This window comes from Epinephelus lanceolatus, chromosome 6, assembly GCF_041903045.1.
Source record: "Epinephelus lanceolatus isolate andai-2023 chromosome 6, ASM4190304v1, whole genome shotgun sequence".
NCBI lineage: Eukaryota > Metazoa > Chordata > Actinopteri > Perciformes > Serranidae > Epinephelus > Epinephelus lanceolatus.
Window position 1 is genome coordinate 47,463,260 of NC_135739.1, and position 18,372 is coordinate 47,481,631.

The following is an 18,372-nucleotide window of genomic DNA, read 5'->3' on the forward strand; positions in this document are numbered from 1 at the left end:
GAAGAAAAAATTAAAGAGGCAGGTAGGGAGTGGGGCCTAAATGGAATTCTGGGAACAGAAGGAGAGGGAGAAGAGATAAGGAAGGGGAGGAGGGCGCTGCTTGTGTTCCTAAGGGACACAGGGCTGGCAGCTAAAATATAAAAATAGGTAAGTGACATGATGATGCACACTCTTGTACAGTAGGTGGCGGTATGCACCTAAAAGTTGTTTGCGACCCGCCATTAAAAAAAGAGAAGAAGAAGAAGAAGCATAAGCTCCATAGACCATAGACAATAGGCTCGTTGGAGATGAACTGCACCTCGCCTGGAAAGTAGACGAGAGCAGGCGGCTGCAGCGGGGGGCGGTGACAAAAAGCTGCGGTGAAGTTGGACAGTTTCCCAACAGTTTCCAGCAGCCTTCAGTCCGTACAGGAAGTCACAGACACACTAACATCCTGTCTGAAATGATGTCAATTCGTTAATAAAAGGGATCAGACCCATATATCAATTTGTTTTCAGTCTCCAGTTGTTTTAATTATGATAGATTGATTTATTAAAATGCTTTACAGGTGATCTGTGGTTCATGTTCATGGTTTATCCTCCATTTTACATGTATTTTCATGTAAATCAGCATCATATCAGTTTGACCTGTCCCCTCAACTACACAGGCTGAATACACTGTGTTTGACTATAAGGTTCATATTTTATACAAGACAACAGCTTTCATTAAGGCTCAGTCAGATACAGTCAGGGCTTCACATCTGATGTTATTTTAAGAATCCTCACATCCCACTGACCACAAGTCTTGGTCCGTGCATGAAGTATACTTCATCTGCATTGTTCACACTGTATAATGAAAAATCCCACTTTTGGGGGTATTTCTTATTTCATTGTCGTAAGATGTGTCATGCAATTCAGCGCGTCAAAGCGTCCGCTTGTTCCTTTATCCAACTTGTAGGCTACAATGAAAATTGAAAAAGGAAGTCGAGAGCCGGAAACAGCCTTCAAAGTAAAAGTTGCGCTTTGTTTTAAAGCGTGTTGGCTGCAGCAGTCAGTTTAAGGAGAGCGAAACGAAATAAATTAAACTAACAACAAATAGCCTAAATAATTAACATCATTCATAACTGTTATACAGTGATATTTCCGCCACTTTCTCACAACTGAGAGAGATGACCACCGGGGATTTTCAAAGTAAACACACCGTGTTTGAGACGCACTGCAGCTGCAGTCATGTCAAACTTTGTTGTTGTTGATCTTATCCACTAAACGTCTCCAACCCAACACTGTTTAAATTGTTGACCTGCCAGCAGTGTAGCTAACTGCTAGCTACAGAAGATAACCAACGCTAACAATGCTAATTTGTTTGCAGGTAAACTAGCTAGCTGTTGTAGCTAATAAACAGCCGTTGTATGCTAACCTTAACTTACTCGTTTGTTATTATCAGCTGTTTTGCACCTCATTTGAACATTTGCTCATAAGTCTGTGTGAAACGTTTACATTTATGGTAGACCTTACTGGTCATATAAGTAAGGACATAGGAGTGTTTTGATATGCATTTTTGATTTATTAAACTCTAGTGTGGTCTGTGTTCACAAATGTGTATATTACCAGTGTTTGTGCATGCAGACTGCAAAGTAAAGAAATGTTCGAGATAATATAATAAATGTCATGTGTCCCTATAATTGTGCATATAACCCTGCACAATGTACAGCTCTGTCACCCATGGTAAAACAATAATATTCTGCATATTCTGTATATACTACACACACTGTTTCTTATTGTAAATGGTTTTTTCCTGTTTATCACCAGGGCAGGGGAGATATACATGTCCTCTGGGATCACAGAGTTCAGACAGTCGATGACTGAAAACAATTTGACCCCAAATATTAGATATCATGATTAAAGTTTGTTTTAATTGGTCAAATGATCTTTGGTCCACTAAAATTGGGAGACTTTGGTAAAAACTAAAGCTACAATTAATACACTGGTCATCTGCGGATGTACAGTAAACACCATCAAAGTAAAGAGGAAAGATGAACCTCGGTCATATATTGTCTTTATGCAGTCTTTATGTAAAACATCTGTTTTAAACCTAACAAAACATTTTCTTTTATTACAGAGTTTCCAGAGGACCAGAGTAGAGAGCTTGTGAGACACTAGGAGAGGCAGATGTGGATGGAGTGTCGCTCACCTCAGAAGGAGTGAAGGAGTTTCAACATGTCTGCTTTCTGAGTCCCAAACTGTACCTACTAAGAGTGGCTTTCACAGTGAAACACAGCTAGCTTTTCAGTGCAAAGGAAAGGACTAAGACACACATGGTGCTGGGTCTTTACAGATATTGAAAAAATTATAATAAATGAGTTTAGAACACAGCCTTGCTTAATTCTTCTGTAAGAAAGGATGCAGAGATCCAAAGAGGCACTACACAGCTTAATGCCAGATGTCTTATCAAAGCATGACAAGATATGTGATATCAGTACAAACAATTGTAAACAAGAAGTAAGAAATCCAAGGCACTTTGAGTTCTGAGTGTATTAAATACACATTAAGTAAGAGTACATTGATTCAGTTTTGTATTTAACAACTGTCTTTTAATTTACTGGATGATTAGAAGAGATGGTTAATCTTTGTACAGTGCCCACATGAAACATGTACAGTAGCTCATACTGGTCCCAGAAAATGAAGTCATTATAAATCACTGTGGTATTGTATTTGTTGTTTGTATTCATCAGTGATGGTGTACACAACATGGTCTAATTATGTCAGTTAAAAATGCAGCAATTCGTGAAATAAAGTTAATTTTACTGGTGTATTGTACCCTCTCTTGCCATAGTTAAAAGCCTATTAAAATGCAAAATGTCTTAAATAAGTGGAGGGAGTTATCAAATACCCACTAACTCAAAGAAATAGTGTGTCGTAGGAGGTGTAGATTGTTATGAATAATGGGTGAATATTTTATTGGAATTTGACATTTTTACTGAATTGACTCAGTCACATATTAAGGTGTTTTGAAACTGTCCTGTAAGGAACTGAAGGTCATCAGTTTACATTCTAATGTTTCATTTTGAGGGGAGTCTTCTGAACACAGCACACAAAACAAGACTAGGTCTTTAATTTTCAGTACAGTCATAGTGAGGTTGTTGGCCTGTTGAAGAATTCCTTGTATGACGTGTATAAATACAATTCAATGCAAGTTGCCAGAAGTAAGATCTATAGTATTTTAAATATAAAACAATAAGTGATAAGATGCAAAGAACTTTGAATCTGAACAACAAGTCGGTTACACAGCCTGTCCAGTGTCACCCTGTTCCCATGTCACTGCAGAGATGCAACCAGCTGAGTGTCTAAGTGCAGGTCAGTGAGGTTAGGACTCACAGCAAGTTTCACGCTATATAGTCATTTAAAATTGTCAATACATTTTAGTTAATAAACAGATCAGTCAGGTTCTGGGTTTCATAACACCATGTTTAATACAGAAAACTTCACAAGAGCCCTGCACAAATTCACATACACAATAAAAACATTGTGCATTTGTAATGCAACTAATTTAACGTTAACATTTCTACTTTAACTTTTTGTGCATTTGTATTTTAACATTTTGTGCATTTGTAATGCAACATTTCTACTTTAATGTTTTGTGCATTTGTAATTTAACTTTTTGTGCATTTTTAATGCAACATTTGTAACTAGTAACAAAAACATAGTACAGTAAAGTTAACATGAACAACAAAAGGAAAACCAATCTCTCACAGCTCATGGCCTCTCACTGTCCCTATAGCCTCTGACAGGCCAGCCACAGAAACAGTCCTGTCCTGACTAATAGGTGTCCTGCACTTTGGACAACTTTCACTCCGGGACAGCAGGACTGCGATGCATTCCCGGCACCTGATGAAGCTGCGGCAGCACAGCACCAGCAGAGGACCTTCCATCTCAGCTGTAATGACATAAACACAAGAAAGATGACAATTTTATTTCAAATTGATGAAAGAAATCCACACACTCCACATCCTTTGTTATTCCACACATCAGTGTTTCCTCTGTATTCATTTAACAGTGGTGTGCCTCCACAGCAAGGACAGAACTACCACTACACGAGAAAATGTGAAGTTAACAAAAAAAAAACAACAAAGATTCAGGCTTGTTGTTGTCTCAAAATGATCATGATACTTACATCTACATATGAGACACTGGAACGTAGCCCTCAAGGTCTCCACCTGCTGCCTGGTGAGCATATTCCGCATGCGCCCACTTCCCTCATCTCCGCTGCCACAGTAGGGAGAGCCTCTGCTACCTGGATAAACTCTATAATGGCCACTTTTATGGCCCAACACTTTTTGTAGTTTGTAGTTTCAGTAATTAACTGCACAAAAAATGGCAAAAAAAGTAATTCAACTACTTGAATCACTACGCAAATATGAATGTAACAGCTAGTTTAACTACCTGCAATCTACTGAAAAATGTAGTTAAACTAGTAATTGAACTACACGTTAGTTAACTACTCCCCAACACTGCTAAAGAAACCCAGAACTATAACGTTATACGTAACTTGGAAATAAAGATGGCTATCGCGAGCAAAATTTCCACACAAAAAAGGCCTCTCTGTTCGCTGAACTGCTCCACTCATCTCCCGTAACATTTTAATGTGTACCGTGTTTGTTCAAGAACAACGGCCCACCTGCAAAAATGGATTCAGGCTTGTTGTTGTCTCAAAATGATCATGATACTTACATCTACATATGAGACACTGGAACGTAGCCCTCAAGGTCTCCACCTGCTGCCTGGTGAGCATATTCCGCATGCGCCCCACTTCCCTCATCTCCGCTGCCACAGTAGGGAGAGCCTCTGCTACCTGGATAAACTCTATAATTGCCACTTGGACCCCACCCAGATTACTCTGGCTTGACCTTAATTAAAAAATAAATAAATAAATAAAAAATAAAAAAATGCATACACGTGTATGGTCAATTGTCATGTTGTGCTCCGTCTCCTTTGTCTCATGTCCTGCACAGTGGAATGTTATGTTTCTGTCAAAATGTGCAGCCGTTTGAGAATTGCATAGATTGCAGTTCAAGCATGCACCAAGAGGTAAAACTCCCAGGTAATTTTTGATGGTTATTATTAAGTGCTCTTTTATAAGCAACTCCATGTTATTCCCTTTACCTTCTTTTCTTCATTTTCCAGAATTGTTCAAATAGGTCTTGGCGGAAAGCCACGACCTTCCTTGTGCCCCTTCGCCAATATTCTAGGCCTATTTGAAGACAAAGACAATATTAGTGTTGATAGTTACTTCAGGTCAACAGTCTATATAATTTAGTTAGAACTTAGTAAATACAGTGGACAGACTTGTTGCTTTGTAGAACATTGATAAAGTATAACATCTTAATACTCCCTTCTATAAATTGTCACCTATCCATTTCTTAAAGATAAATACTTTGAATTCAATACATATTAAACATACATACGAGGGGAGAGAGGTGACCGAGGAGAAGATAGCCCAACTGGACGACACGCGTTACTGTAAAAGCTACAGTCTACAAGTCATTTTCAATGGAAGCTGGCGACATGAACTAAAACTGACACCCGACACTTGTTTCCAGATATTGAGTTGATATAGTGACTTTGCTGTTGTAAACGTTACTGCTGAAGAAACAATATTTAGTTATATTTAAAATATAAATAAATTCTAGTCCTAACATACCCATCCCTACGGCTGGTTAGTGGCTACAGCCTGAGGAGAAATCACAGTTCAAATCCCTTCACTATATGTCTTGTTTAAGCAGTGTTATTTTATGATTATTTATGGCATATTGATATTATATTATATAGCTGATATTAATTACATAGGGGATCAGTACATCAGTTATCCTGTTGCTAGTAAAGTCAAAGACCAGTTACAGTTAATAAATGCTGCAATACTGAAAATATGAGAGCTTTTTCCATTACTGAGTAATATGCTCAATCAACATTATGTTAACTCAGTCAGCCATAGACCTGATCTTTCCAAATCATAAAAACACCCTTGAATGGGACTGTCTGTGAATGTAGCTTGTTGTAGTGTTGTGTCGGTCGTGAACCCCACCACCACAAATAGATTCCAGTCCTGTGGGAAACACTGCATGTTCTCTTAAGTGTAGTAAGACTAAACAACAACAGCAATAATAATAATAATTATAATAATAATGATTAACCTGATGTCCCAGGGGAGGGGACGATCCGTCGTCCACTGCCATCTGTCAAGATTATATCCATCTCCAAGTCCAGTGCAGATTTCACCACATTTGCTATGGCATTGACATTGGCTTGGTCCTCGGTAAATGTGACTGTTGTCACATGGTTGTGGAGGTTGATGTTGCCATCCATCAGTTGAGCTACAACAACAGGTCTTAAACAATGACAAAAAGAAGACACCCAAGTCACACACAGACCCACTACAATTTATAACCTTTCTATACACTTACAGAAAGGTTATAACTACAGATTGAAACAAAACTACCAATGCATTATTGATTAATCACTATTGTTTTTCATCTTTTACATTTCACTGTTGTGAAACTACAAAAATGCAATTACAAATAGCAACTTAACCAAAATATTATCCTGGAGCATATTATGAATATGTTTTTGAATTTGGGATGGATCTGTTAAATGCAACAATTAAATGAAAATATCAAAATATTGTTAACAAACTTTTATAGACGTCAAATTGACAATGTAGCCTACATGTGATACGAAATCATAACAAAATAATACAAAAAAAGTCACATGACAGTAAAAAAAAAAAAAAATGCCACAGAGTTTATTGCAGAAATGAGAAGTGCCCACTTGTTCTTCAGAAGTCATACATAAACCAAAAAAAATAAAATTTGTTAATAATTAAAACATTAAAAATAGCCAAATATTTTCACAGGTGAGCTGACAATCCAGCTTTCTGGAAGGTGAATAGCCCTGAGACCTAAACCTGTCCTATACAAAAACAATCACATCTGGGCCCGTATTCACAAAGATTCTCAGAGTCCTCTCAGAGAGCTCCTAACTTAGCCTACAAATTCCTAGCAAGGAATCTTAGCTTAAGAGTGATTCAGGAAGTTTCTGAGAGCAACTCTGAGCAAGGAGGGGACAGAAACTTTTATCTTAGTGACGAGGTGTGGTTGACCCCGTTGCTAGGTATGACGCAGTCTTCTAAAAGCTGTGATTGGTTGTTACAAAAAGGAAAAAAGAAAAAAAAAAAGAAAAACAAATGCGCTCCTAGTAATGAATGGACAGTGAAATCAACTGATCATAGAACTTAGACTGTATTAAGAAATGTGTAATCGTGAAAATAATTTCATGTCATGATGATGAAACTCAGCAAAATTAAATTAATTGTTACACAGCTTCAAAATGTTTGAACGTACCTCATTCACATGACGATTATTATATTGATTTGCTTATTGTTATGTTTACTCGCCATGCTGGTAATTTTACTACTTAATCTATTTGATATTAATGGTGGACGCAGACTCAGCTGTCAGCAGTTACTGTGATTGCTGGCCTCCTTGTAAAAAGCGGTTTGATTTGGCAGAATGACCAAAACAACGAATGAAATGGAGAAAAAATGGAACGAGAAAGCCGAGCTGGACAGAAGAGCAGTGCCTGCTGTTGGCGCAGCTCGTGGAGGAGAACAAAGGAGTTTTAAAAGGGAAATTCGGTCCCGGGATCACGGCACAAGGGAAGAGGTAGACTTGGGAGCGCATTGCCCGACAAATCAATGCGTTGTTTCCTCTCCTTTTACGCACATGCGATGAGTGTGAGAAGCGCTGGTACGTGCTGCAATCCAAAGCGGGCATTATTGCGTTACTACGCTGGGTGGGAAAAGTAAGCTCATGTTGGACTAAGAGTCTCATCCTACTCTCTAATGTGCTATGTGTGAGCTCAGTCCTGCGTGTTCTTTAATGAAGCAATAGGAGAAGATATTCGGTCTCAGTTAATGTAGTTTATTAAGCAGTAAAGGAATAAAATTACAGAGCTCTGGGTCTCAACTTCACGTCCATGACGAACAACAAAGGTGTGTCAGTTCACGAAGTCTGACCTCCTGTCCTTCCCCTGACCCAGTATATTTGAGCGTAACAGAGTGTCATTGTGCACGCAAGGCGTTGTCCTCTTCTCATTGGCAGTTCCACTTCCTCCTTCACCACACCACGCCCCTGCCTCGTGTTAATCTGACTCCTTCCCGCTGGCGGTGGGGGCGTGGTTCCTGTTTTGAAAGACAAGAGAACAGCACAACTCCCTACACGTCCTGTACCTTACTATCTGTATATCACTTTCTATTCTTTTTACCATATATGAAACTAATTATCTAAGCATTGCGGTATGTGCTCCTCAGACTTCATGTCTCTTCCTCTCCTGTACTTCTCCACTTCTGCAAAGCAAACACATTCAGATCAGCTGAAATCATCTCAGTATTCTCATTGTTCACACATCTAAAACTTATATAGTGAAACACAACTTATAGTAAAACACATGACATCATTCTATTCCCAACACTCATCCCTGATGAGGTCAACCACAAACATTATCCCTGCACGATCAAGCCGGTATAGCGTCTTATTAAATCACTGTGGTTCAATATACGGAGAATATCTCTCCTTCCTCTCTGTCTTTCCGCCATCTTCTCTGTTTAAGACACTCTTAGGCTTCTTAAAAGTCCTCCTCCCTCCTCTTAACAGTTTTTCACCTTAGGAGCTCTCTTAAGGCCTAAGATGCTTTGTGAATAACTTTTATCTTACCAAGGGAAAATTCTAATAAAAATCTTAGAATTCGAGGAATTCTAAGATTTTTCTTAGAATGACGTCACTAAGAGCTACTTTTAGTCTTAGGATTCTTTGTGAATACGGGCCCTGGACTTTTCACAATGACAAAATTGCAAGGACTGTTGTATTTCTGTTCTAAAACAAATCGGGATTATGTATTATCTGACCACTAAAACAGTAAAGAATAAAATATTTAACTTGCACCTTTTAAGACCATTTGGCCAACATGAACACTGGGAGGCCCTATCTTTTTACATTTCTGAGCAGAATCTCTTAAATACAACACATGAGCAGTCTCTCAAAGTTCATTGTTCAAGTTCACTTTAAGTTACATTGCCTGGGCATGCCTTCACAACGATGAGGGGTAAGAGAAAAATGGGAGGGGGCTCGTTTGTGGGGGTTCAATTAGAGAAGCAATGCTAAAATCAAAATTCATTCATTTCCTTTTATGGCCCAACACTTTTTGTAGTTTGTAGTTTCAGTAATTAACTGCACAAAAAATGGCAAAAAAAGTAATTCAACTACTTGAATCACTACGCAAATATGAATGTAACAGCTAGTTTAACTACCTGCAATCTACTGAAAAATGTAGTTAAACTAGTAATTGAACTACACGTTAGTTAACTACTCCCCAACACTGCTAAAGAAACCCAGAACTATAACGTTATACGTAACTTGGAAATAAAGATGGCTATCGCGAGCAAAATTTCCACACAAAAAAGGCCTCTCTGTTCTCTGAACTGCTCCACTCATCTCCCGTAACATTTTAATGTGTACCGTGTTTGTTCAAGAACAACGGCCCACCTGCAAAAATGGTGCAGGAGATGAGTGGAGCAGTTCAGCGAACAGAGAGGCCTTTTTTATGTGGAAATTTGGCTCGCGATAGCCATCTTTATTTCCAAGTTACGTATATAGTTCTGGGTGTCTTTAGTTAATTCATAAAGAGTATAGTACATACTGTATTGTTTCAAAGCTAAATGGTTTGAATATGAATGAATACATAAATTATCTATACTTGGCAATTAGTCAAGTAGCCTAAGGGTGAAATAAAAATGGCCCTAAAAACAATAACACTTAATGTGCATTTATCATAGAATTCACATTTATGTAATTTGGTAAATGGATATATTCTCATTCACGAATAATGACTACCATAGAGTCTAAACAACATATGAACAGGTGACAAATTAAAGGAAAAACTAAATAAATGAGCGGAGAAACCTAATGAATGCAGATGATTTGGTGGCTCTGTTATGCTGTGGGGGGCATTTTGCTGGCATAGTTTGGCTCCACTTGTCCTAGAGAGAAGGGTCACTGCAAATCAGTACAAAGTTGTTCTGAGTGATCATCTTATCCTATCATGAAACATTTCTAACCTGATGGAAGTGGTCTCTTCCAGGATAACAATGCTCCATGCGGGAATATCTTTTGGAAGAATGGTGTTTATCCCTTCAGTAGAGTTCAGAGACTTGTAGAATCAAGAAGTACTGAAGCTGTTCTGGTGGCACGTGTTGGCCCAAAACCTTACTGAGACACTTTATGTCAGTTTTTCCTTTAATTTGTCGTCCGTCTGCATATTGATACATAGGAAATCAATTCATATCTAATCAAATTTCAGATTGGTCACATCTTGCCATAAAGTATTTTGTGTGAAAAATAAATTATGGCTATGAAGGCTATGAAGCACAGTTTCTTTCTCAAATAAAATAAATAGCTTACATTAAAATGTAATCATGTGAATGCATCATGGAATAGGCGGGTATTGAGGAGGGTGGGTAGGGAGGGGCAGGATGGATGCAAGGATGCATGGATGGGTCTGTTCAGGGTCTGTGTAAAGCAGTTAATTGAATTCCGTTTTGCAATAGGATCAGAAAACGGGACAAGACCCATAGGTTGTCCTTTTACGCACAGCCCCAGCGGTGTAGAGCACAGAGCTAGAGAGTCGGGTCAGAGAAATAAAGATAAGAGTCCCCTCTGCCAGGTGGTCCTGTAGCTCTGCCTACCCACACACAGGACATACACTAAACAATCTGGCCCCACCACATCATATCAAAACAAAGAGAAAATTATATCAAAACCAGGAAACTACCTGTTTTTGTTTTTTTTTGTTTTGGGGGTGGGGTTTGCCACATGAGGGGTGGGAGGACGGGTGGGTTGAAGGGAGGCCGGCACCCAGGTAGGAGTTCTAAAATCATGTCCATGGTCTTGGAGGGATCACTGAACATTCTAGCTTTTTTATTTTTCTATGTCTGGACTTTGTAAAATTATTGATTATTGATTGTGCCTCTCGGACTTTTTAGGACTGTGAAGACACCATTTGGACACTCTGGATGTGGACGTGGTTACCCTTTAAGGGAATGTTTGTTTGTATTGTGAAGTGATGTTATCTTATTTGGTTATATATGAAATGGTGGAAAAATTGAATAAAAACAGTTGATCACAAAAAAACAGGAAACTACCAAATCACAAAGTAAAATAGAATTCTATTTGACACTAATCAGGTAGTAAATGGTGGCAGAGTAGGCTACCTGACTACCGTGACTGATAGAAAATGAAGGAAAACACTTACAGTGTAGACTGATTGGACATAGCCTGGCCATAGAAACAGGCCATCGCAGGCAGAACAGGCTAACCAGGGAGGCCAGGTTGAGTTCACTTTTTCATAAAAGAGGATGAGACAGAATCTCACTTTCTACTATAGTCTACTGTGAGAAATGTAAGGATTTAGGAGAGGTTGTCTGAGAGAAAAAATAAATCTTGAGTTCATCCATGTCCCCGATCCTCAGAAACTGCCCTATGTGGGGAGAAAAGTCAGTGTGTAGTATTAATGGCAACTGTTGTCATACACTGATACAAGCTCTGTAATAAATACTCAAACAATTTCACTGTATGAAGATAAAATAATCAGTTAAGTTATGCAGCTGTAAATGCGCACAGCGCCTCTCTCAAAAATGAGATGGGGGGAGCATATTTATGTTTCTGCCACCTGTACGCAGGGGGCACTAATTCAACAAATATCAAAGGAGAAGAAGATCGGAGGTTTGGCAATACACCCATATGGAAAAGATATAGATAAATCTTATAAAGTTTGTATCTCCTTTGTCTGAAACTTGTATGTAATGCATACGACAGTGAAACCAGATATAAGATCCTTATTAAATTTGTACAAAATGAAACTTGTATGATTTGGGTACTTATAAGAACATTATATGACAGTAATTCCACATACAATATCCTTAGTAGAAAAATGTAATATCAAACTTATATGAGTTGGACAATAATCAGTGAAACTAAACTCTTGTAAGTATTATAGAAAACACTTACAAGATTTACTTGTGGTGCCACAAACAACATAATCTGATAATAAAATTGAAGGGAAAAGCATATGAGTTGACTGAAAGCAGGTTTTCAACATGTAATGACAAAGGACTGTTAAAATGTTGCTAAGTTTAGCATTTTTGCAAAACCAGGCATCATATTCTTCTCTCTAAACTAATTAATTTTTCTAAAATTATTACATGGGTAATATTGTTTAACATTTTAGGAGCAATTATATCCAATAAGTTAGGAAAAATTATTAAATCAACACAGCAAATATTCCCTGTCGAATGTATTCAATGTAACGCAGAGATTGAAAAAGACTATTCATCCCATTCTTGTAGAAATAGTTATATATATATATATATATACTGTAGATGCAACTCTTAAGAGGTGGCAGGGACCCAACCCTCCAGCATTGGCATCACAATCAATGCCAAGATCACAGAGCTCCGTGCCAAAAGTAAAGCATCCCCTTAAATTGAGCTTTGTTGCTGTTTGTTGTTTGTTGTGTAATTTCAGTACTCAGATTGTTGAAAACAAACACACTGTTCCATGTGAAATGATTATTGTTCAGCAGTGGTAAATATTAGTCAATATAAGTGACTAAGCCTAATTTGTTTTGCGAATAAAGTTTGTTGAATTAAAAATTTGCCTAACAGCCATTTTTTCAGTATTACAGGTATTGAAAGACAACATTTATGTAATTTGAATGGTAGAAAGTAGTTGTTCTGGGAGCTGACCAAGCAGTTAGTGCACTGCTAGTTTGTTACACAGTTTGATCCAATTGCAGTAGTAAAGGGACAAATTAAGTCTTGTCATTTTCATATGTGAGTCATGTGTTTCTTATGACAGAAACTTATATGAAACTGATTGTATAGATTCGTAAAAGTATATGAAGTATGTATTTTTTATAATCTTATTTCAAATTTCATAGGCTGACATTTAAGAATTCTTATAGAAAAAACATAAAGAAAACATAGTTTATCATGACATTATGTCCCTTAACATACAAAAAAACTATATGTAATGTTACATATTCATATATGTTTTTATAGCCTACTGGTTTTTATTAAATGACATATAACCAGCTCGATGGCCTAGTGGTAGAGTGTCCGCCCTGAGACTGGGAGGTCGTGGGTTCGATCCCCGGCCGGGTCATGCCAAAGACTATAAAAATGGGACTCATTGCCTCCCCGCTTGGCACTCAGCATCAGGGGTTGGAATTGGGGGTTAGATCACCACATGATTCACATGTGGAGAACAAATTTCACACACTCAGGTGTGTGACAATCAGTGGAACTTTACCTTTAATGAGCTTATATAAAGCATATAAATAAAGCATAATTCCCCTGCAAAATATATTGACTTTACATACAGAAAACATATATATAATGGTATTTGTTCATATATGTAAAGCATATGTCTTTAAAACAGACATATAGGAAAAACTGCAAAAATTATATGCAACATGTATGGAAAACATACTTTGACATGTACTTTCCTTATATACCGCATACGTAGATTTCACATGATCCTTATGTAATTCTTTTTATTTTCTTGTATGAAAAAAATGCAAAAGAGGCCACTTTCAAGAGTAAATCATATAAGCCTTATATGATGCACAATACATAAAACATACACTGAAGGTGATGGAACTTCTTATAAGTTTTTTCTATTTCTTTTCCATATGGGTAGGATCAATTTCCCCACGGGGATCAATAAAGTACTACTACTTCTTTATATTTCCACTCCACTACATTTCAGAGTGAAATATTGTACTTTCTACTCCACTATATTTATCTGGCTTTAATTACTTTTAGATGAAGTTAGTACACTGGTAACAGAAGTAGCAGGAAAAATCCATTCCAATCCTCGATATGACTACTAGATAGAAAAGTTAAAATCTTGGCCTGGGAACTTTTTTTTTTAACCATACCAATGTGCTCTTGTTTCTCAATTAGGTTGGGCCAATGTTTTGGAGGAAAATGATGATGGGATTCCTATCTTCCAGAGGCATACATGCTAGTGAAGAGCGAGTGGGAGCAGCATTACAAGCTGTTCGTCCTCAATACCATGAAGCTCCCCAACAAGTATGTCAGAATATCTATAATATGCGATAACATGAATGAATGAATGAATGAATGAATGAATGAATTGAATGAATTTAACTGACAATTCTTGGGGGGAAATCACACAGCTTTTCTTAATAGCAGCCAGTAATCAATTGTATTTACAAATATTATTATTATTTTTGTTGTCTTTTTAATAATATTTCTTTTTAGCGCTGACTACTGCGGACAGAAACTTCATGTGGACCAAAATGAGAAACTGGTCATGTTTGGGTGACTCATGTTGTAGCCATTGATGGTTATAGTGGAAAAGTGGTTGGCAATTCCACCATGCCAATCAAAAATAACCTCACCATCTGTGTGGAGGTTTACAGGTGTGTATAAGTAGGGTCTTATACATATTGTTTTGATGCATTATTTCGTTATTGGTTTTGTTGTTTAATTCAGCTGTGTTATATCAGAAATATTTGTAGCAGATTTCTAAGGAAAAAACTGGAACAATTTAACCTAGAATGAATCGTCCTCCAAATAGATATTATTTCTTTACTATGTAAACATCATTACACCTTAAAGTTGAGTCAAGATCAGTGATAAATATTTAAAAAATCCACTTAACTGACTGAATAGGTGTCAAAGAATGTTGAATTTTTCTACTTTAATTTTACATTATTAGGACAGTGGGGGTATTGTCAGGGGTTCAGTGTGGCAGAGACCCATTTAAAACCTATTTGGATGAACGCAATCTGCTTTGTCAAATAGACTTTTTTTGTCATTAAAGGCAAGCTGTGCTTAATCACGGCTTATGGGATCAATTTCAGACAGACTGTGGCACAGACCGACCATCATTTCTTCAGATGCCATCGACATTAGTAGGTTTTTTAAAAATTCTTCTTTTGTTATATTATAATGTACAATATGCCATTTCTGATAATTAATTGTTGGGTAGAGCTGGGATGACGCTTTGCCTTCCCTCATGTTAAATAGAGACTTATACAACATTTGATTGTGATTAAGCTGTGCATTTAGTCAAATGTCATGTGTTATTTACTGTATAGGAGTTGCTTTGCAACTAATACAGAGCTAAACTGACTCTTCATGAGAACTTGGTGTGTTGACTTAAATGCACAAAATAAAAACAGACTAATGCATACACCTTCTAAAAAATGCAGAGTTCTACACTGGGTTGCTGTATTGTTGTGGAAATGAAATGTGTATCATGGAATTAACTTTTGAGTCTCGACTCAGAAAAGCTCAATCTGCAACACCTTTTCTTCATGCTCAAGTAGTTGTGTAATAACTGGGGTCATTTTCAGTGGGGACATTTTTGCAAAATATCCTGCTGAAACATAAGCAAGGGTGGAAAGAAACTGATTACAAGTTTCTGTGCTACTGTAACAGAGTAACTCTCTAGTTTTGAGTGTTGCGTTTATAGTTTTGATGTTTTGTATATATTCAAGAATCACAAAGAAGCATACATTTATGATTGTGGAACAATCTGGAGGATATTCTATTTCGGTTTGTTTTGAAACTCTATAATATTGTTATGTCTGAAAAAGGTTTCTTCTATTGAAAAGACGGTCTTCAATTTTGATCATCAATGAATCAGACAATGGGCACAAAACTTTAACAAGAAAGTGCTTGGAATTGATTTTAGAATGTACTCCAACAGCTACATGATAACGCTTACATTATAGTATTTTAGTATCTCACAATACATCAATTTTCCTTGTTCACTTTCAGAACCATCGTATCGAGAGGATTTGGCCAGATGTTTGTATTTTGACACAATAGCTTTTCCCACGGTTTGTGTGCATAAACGCCTTTATTTATTTCTACATTACAATACGATTAGTTTATGAGCAGTGCCTTCTTTAATAAATGAATTTGTTTCTTAGTGTAAACTATTAGGTATTGTTACTAGAATACCGGCGATATCAATTTATAAATCAATCTCTCCAACAAAATTTAATTTTCATGTATGCATTCTTTCCTAGGTAAATAATAGAGTTAATTATCCAATTAAGGCCTGGCTGACACATCTAATGAATCAAGAGGTCATCAATATGGGTGATGAGACTGTCAGATTCTGCGTATCAACGTTGGCATGCCAGGTCGCCAGTGTTGGTGTGAACCGTTTTGTGGAATCCTGGAATGCCCACAGAGTGCCAGGTGTTAAAATTCTCACACTCTTTTTGTCTCTGTCTCTATCTGCCACCTTCATAATGAATGATGTATTACTGCTGGTGTTTACATATACTAGAGATATTTTATATTTAATGGCAGAAACGTACACAGACATGGGAGCAACCACACATAATAATTTCCGGGAAACTATTAGTTTATTTATTTGATAGGAAAGATGCAAGTGTCACTACAAATCATGAAACTGATGTGCTGCATATAGAGTTTATAGCTATTGTTAATTTCAAACTTTTGTCCATTGTTGGACTTTTATATGTACATTGTGATTAATATTGTGTAGTTATCTCACTTGTGTCATTCTCCGGAATCCGATGTACAACTTCATTTGAGAAAGGCTACCTAAGTTTTACAATTGATCTGCCTCCTATGTCTAGCTTGGATCCCCATTCTTTTCCTTGTGACAGTAACCTTGCTATGTGCCTATATTTTTAACATATTGCAGGCAGAGGGATACCCAATGTGTTGGCTTCAGGTGGCTGTCCAGTCAAGCTGACTGAGGATCTACTTCCTTGTGCCTCTGAAGCAGCCAACTGGTATGACGCAGAGAGAGGCTCATCATTGACCAGAGTGTCAACTTTTGGGACTGATCCTTTTGCCTCTGAAGAAGAGAGAGCGCATGCAAGAAGCCGTTTCACAGAGGCTTTTGGAGATCTCTCACTATTGTTTGACAACACAGTCAACAACAATCCTCTGCCACTGCAGGATGCTCTACAGCATCTTATCCGTGTTTCAACCAAAAGTGAGTAACATACAAGACATTACAATACCATTGTAGTACTGGGAGTAGTGGAGATATTGTTTACATTTTCTTTAAACAAAGGTGAATTTGAACACTTTTCTTCCAGGTGGCATTGTTGATGAGTTAGAGATGAAAAACAGGTCCAGTAACTGGAAATAAGGCTGTTACTGTGCACCCACAGTGTGTACATGTCCCTAGTTTTTGGGCCAAATGTAGTTTAAATGTTTGGGTGAATTTTCACTTTATTCAATGTTTCCTCCATAATTACATAATTCTATGCAGCTGTGTTGCTTTGGGAAGTAATTCTAGTTTTATCCTACAGTGTATCTGTTGCTATGCTGGTCCAATTTGTGTTTCAAGTTGAGCTTCCAGTGCTACAAATGTTTTTTTTTAATCTTACTATGGTATAATCATTACTGCTAAAACATTTGGACTACACATTTTTATTTTGAGATAACAACAAACCTGAATCTTTGTTTTTTTTTTTTTGTTAACTTCACATTTTCTCATGTAGTGGTAGTTCTGTCCTTGCTGTGGAGGCACACCACTGTTAAATGAATACAGAGGAAACACTGATGTGGGGAATAACAAAGGATGTGGAGTGTGTGGATTTCTTTCATCAATTTGAAATAAAATTGTCATCTTTCTTGTGTTTATGTCATTACAGCTGAGATGGAAGGTCCTCTGCTGGCGCTGCGCTGCCGCAGCTTCATTGGGTGCCGGGAATGCATCGCAGTCCTGCTGTCCCGGAGTGAAAGTTGTCCAAAGTGCAGGACACCTATTAGTCAGGACAGGACTGTTTCTGTGGCTGGCCTGTCAGAGGCTATAGGGACAGTGAGAGGCCATGAGCTGTGAGAGATTGGTTTTCCTTTTGTTGTTCATGTTAACTTTACTGTACTATGTTTTTGTTACTAGTTACAAATGTTGCATTACAAATGCACAAAAAGTTAAATTACAAATGCACAAAACATTAAAGTAGAAATGTTGCATTACAAATGCACAAAAAGTTAAATTACAAATGCACAAAACATTAAAGTAGAAATGTTGCATTACAAATGCACAAAATGTTAAATTAGTTGCATTACAAATGCACAAAATGTTAAATTACAAATGCACAAAAAGTTAAAGTAGAAATGTTGCATTACAAATGAACAATGTTTTTATTGTGTATGTGAATTTGTGCAGGGCTCTTCGGAATTTTTCTGTATTAAACATGGTGTTATGAAACCCAGAACCTGACTGATCTGTGTAACAGACTTATTGTTCAAATTCAA

At 37.3% G+C, this 18,372-nt stretch overlaps 1 pseudogene; it reads left to right on the forward strand.

The window, feature by feature from the left end:
• LOC144463638 (uncharacterized) overlaps window positions 1-17,953 on the forward strand; it is a 40,366-nt pseudogene extending 22,413 nt beyond the window's left edge.
• The last annotated feature ends 419 nt before the right edge of the window (window positions 17,954-18,372 follow it).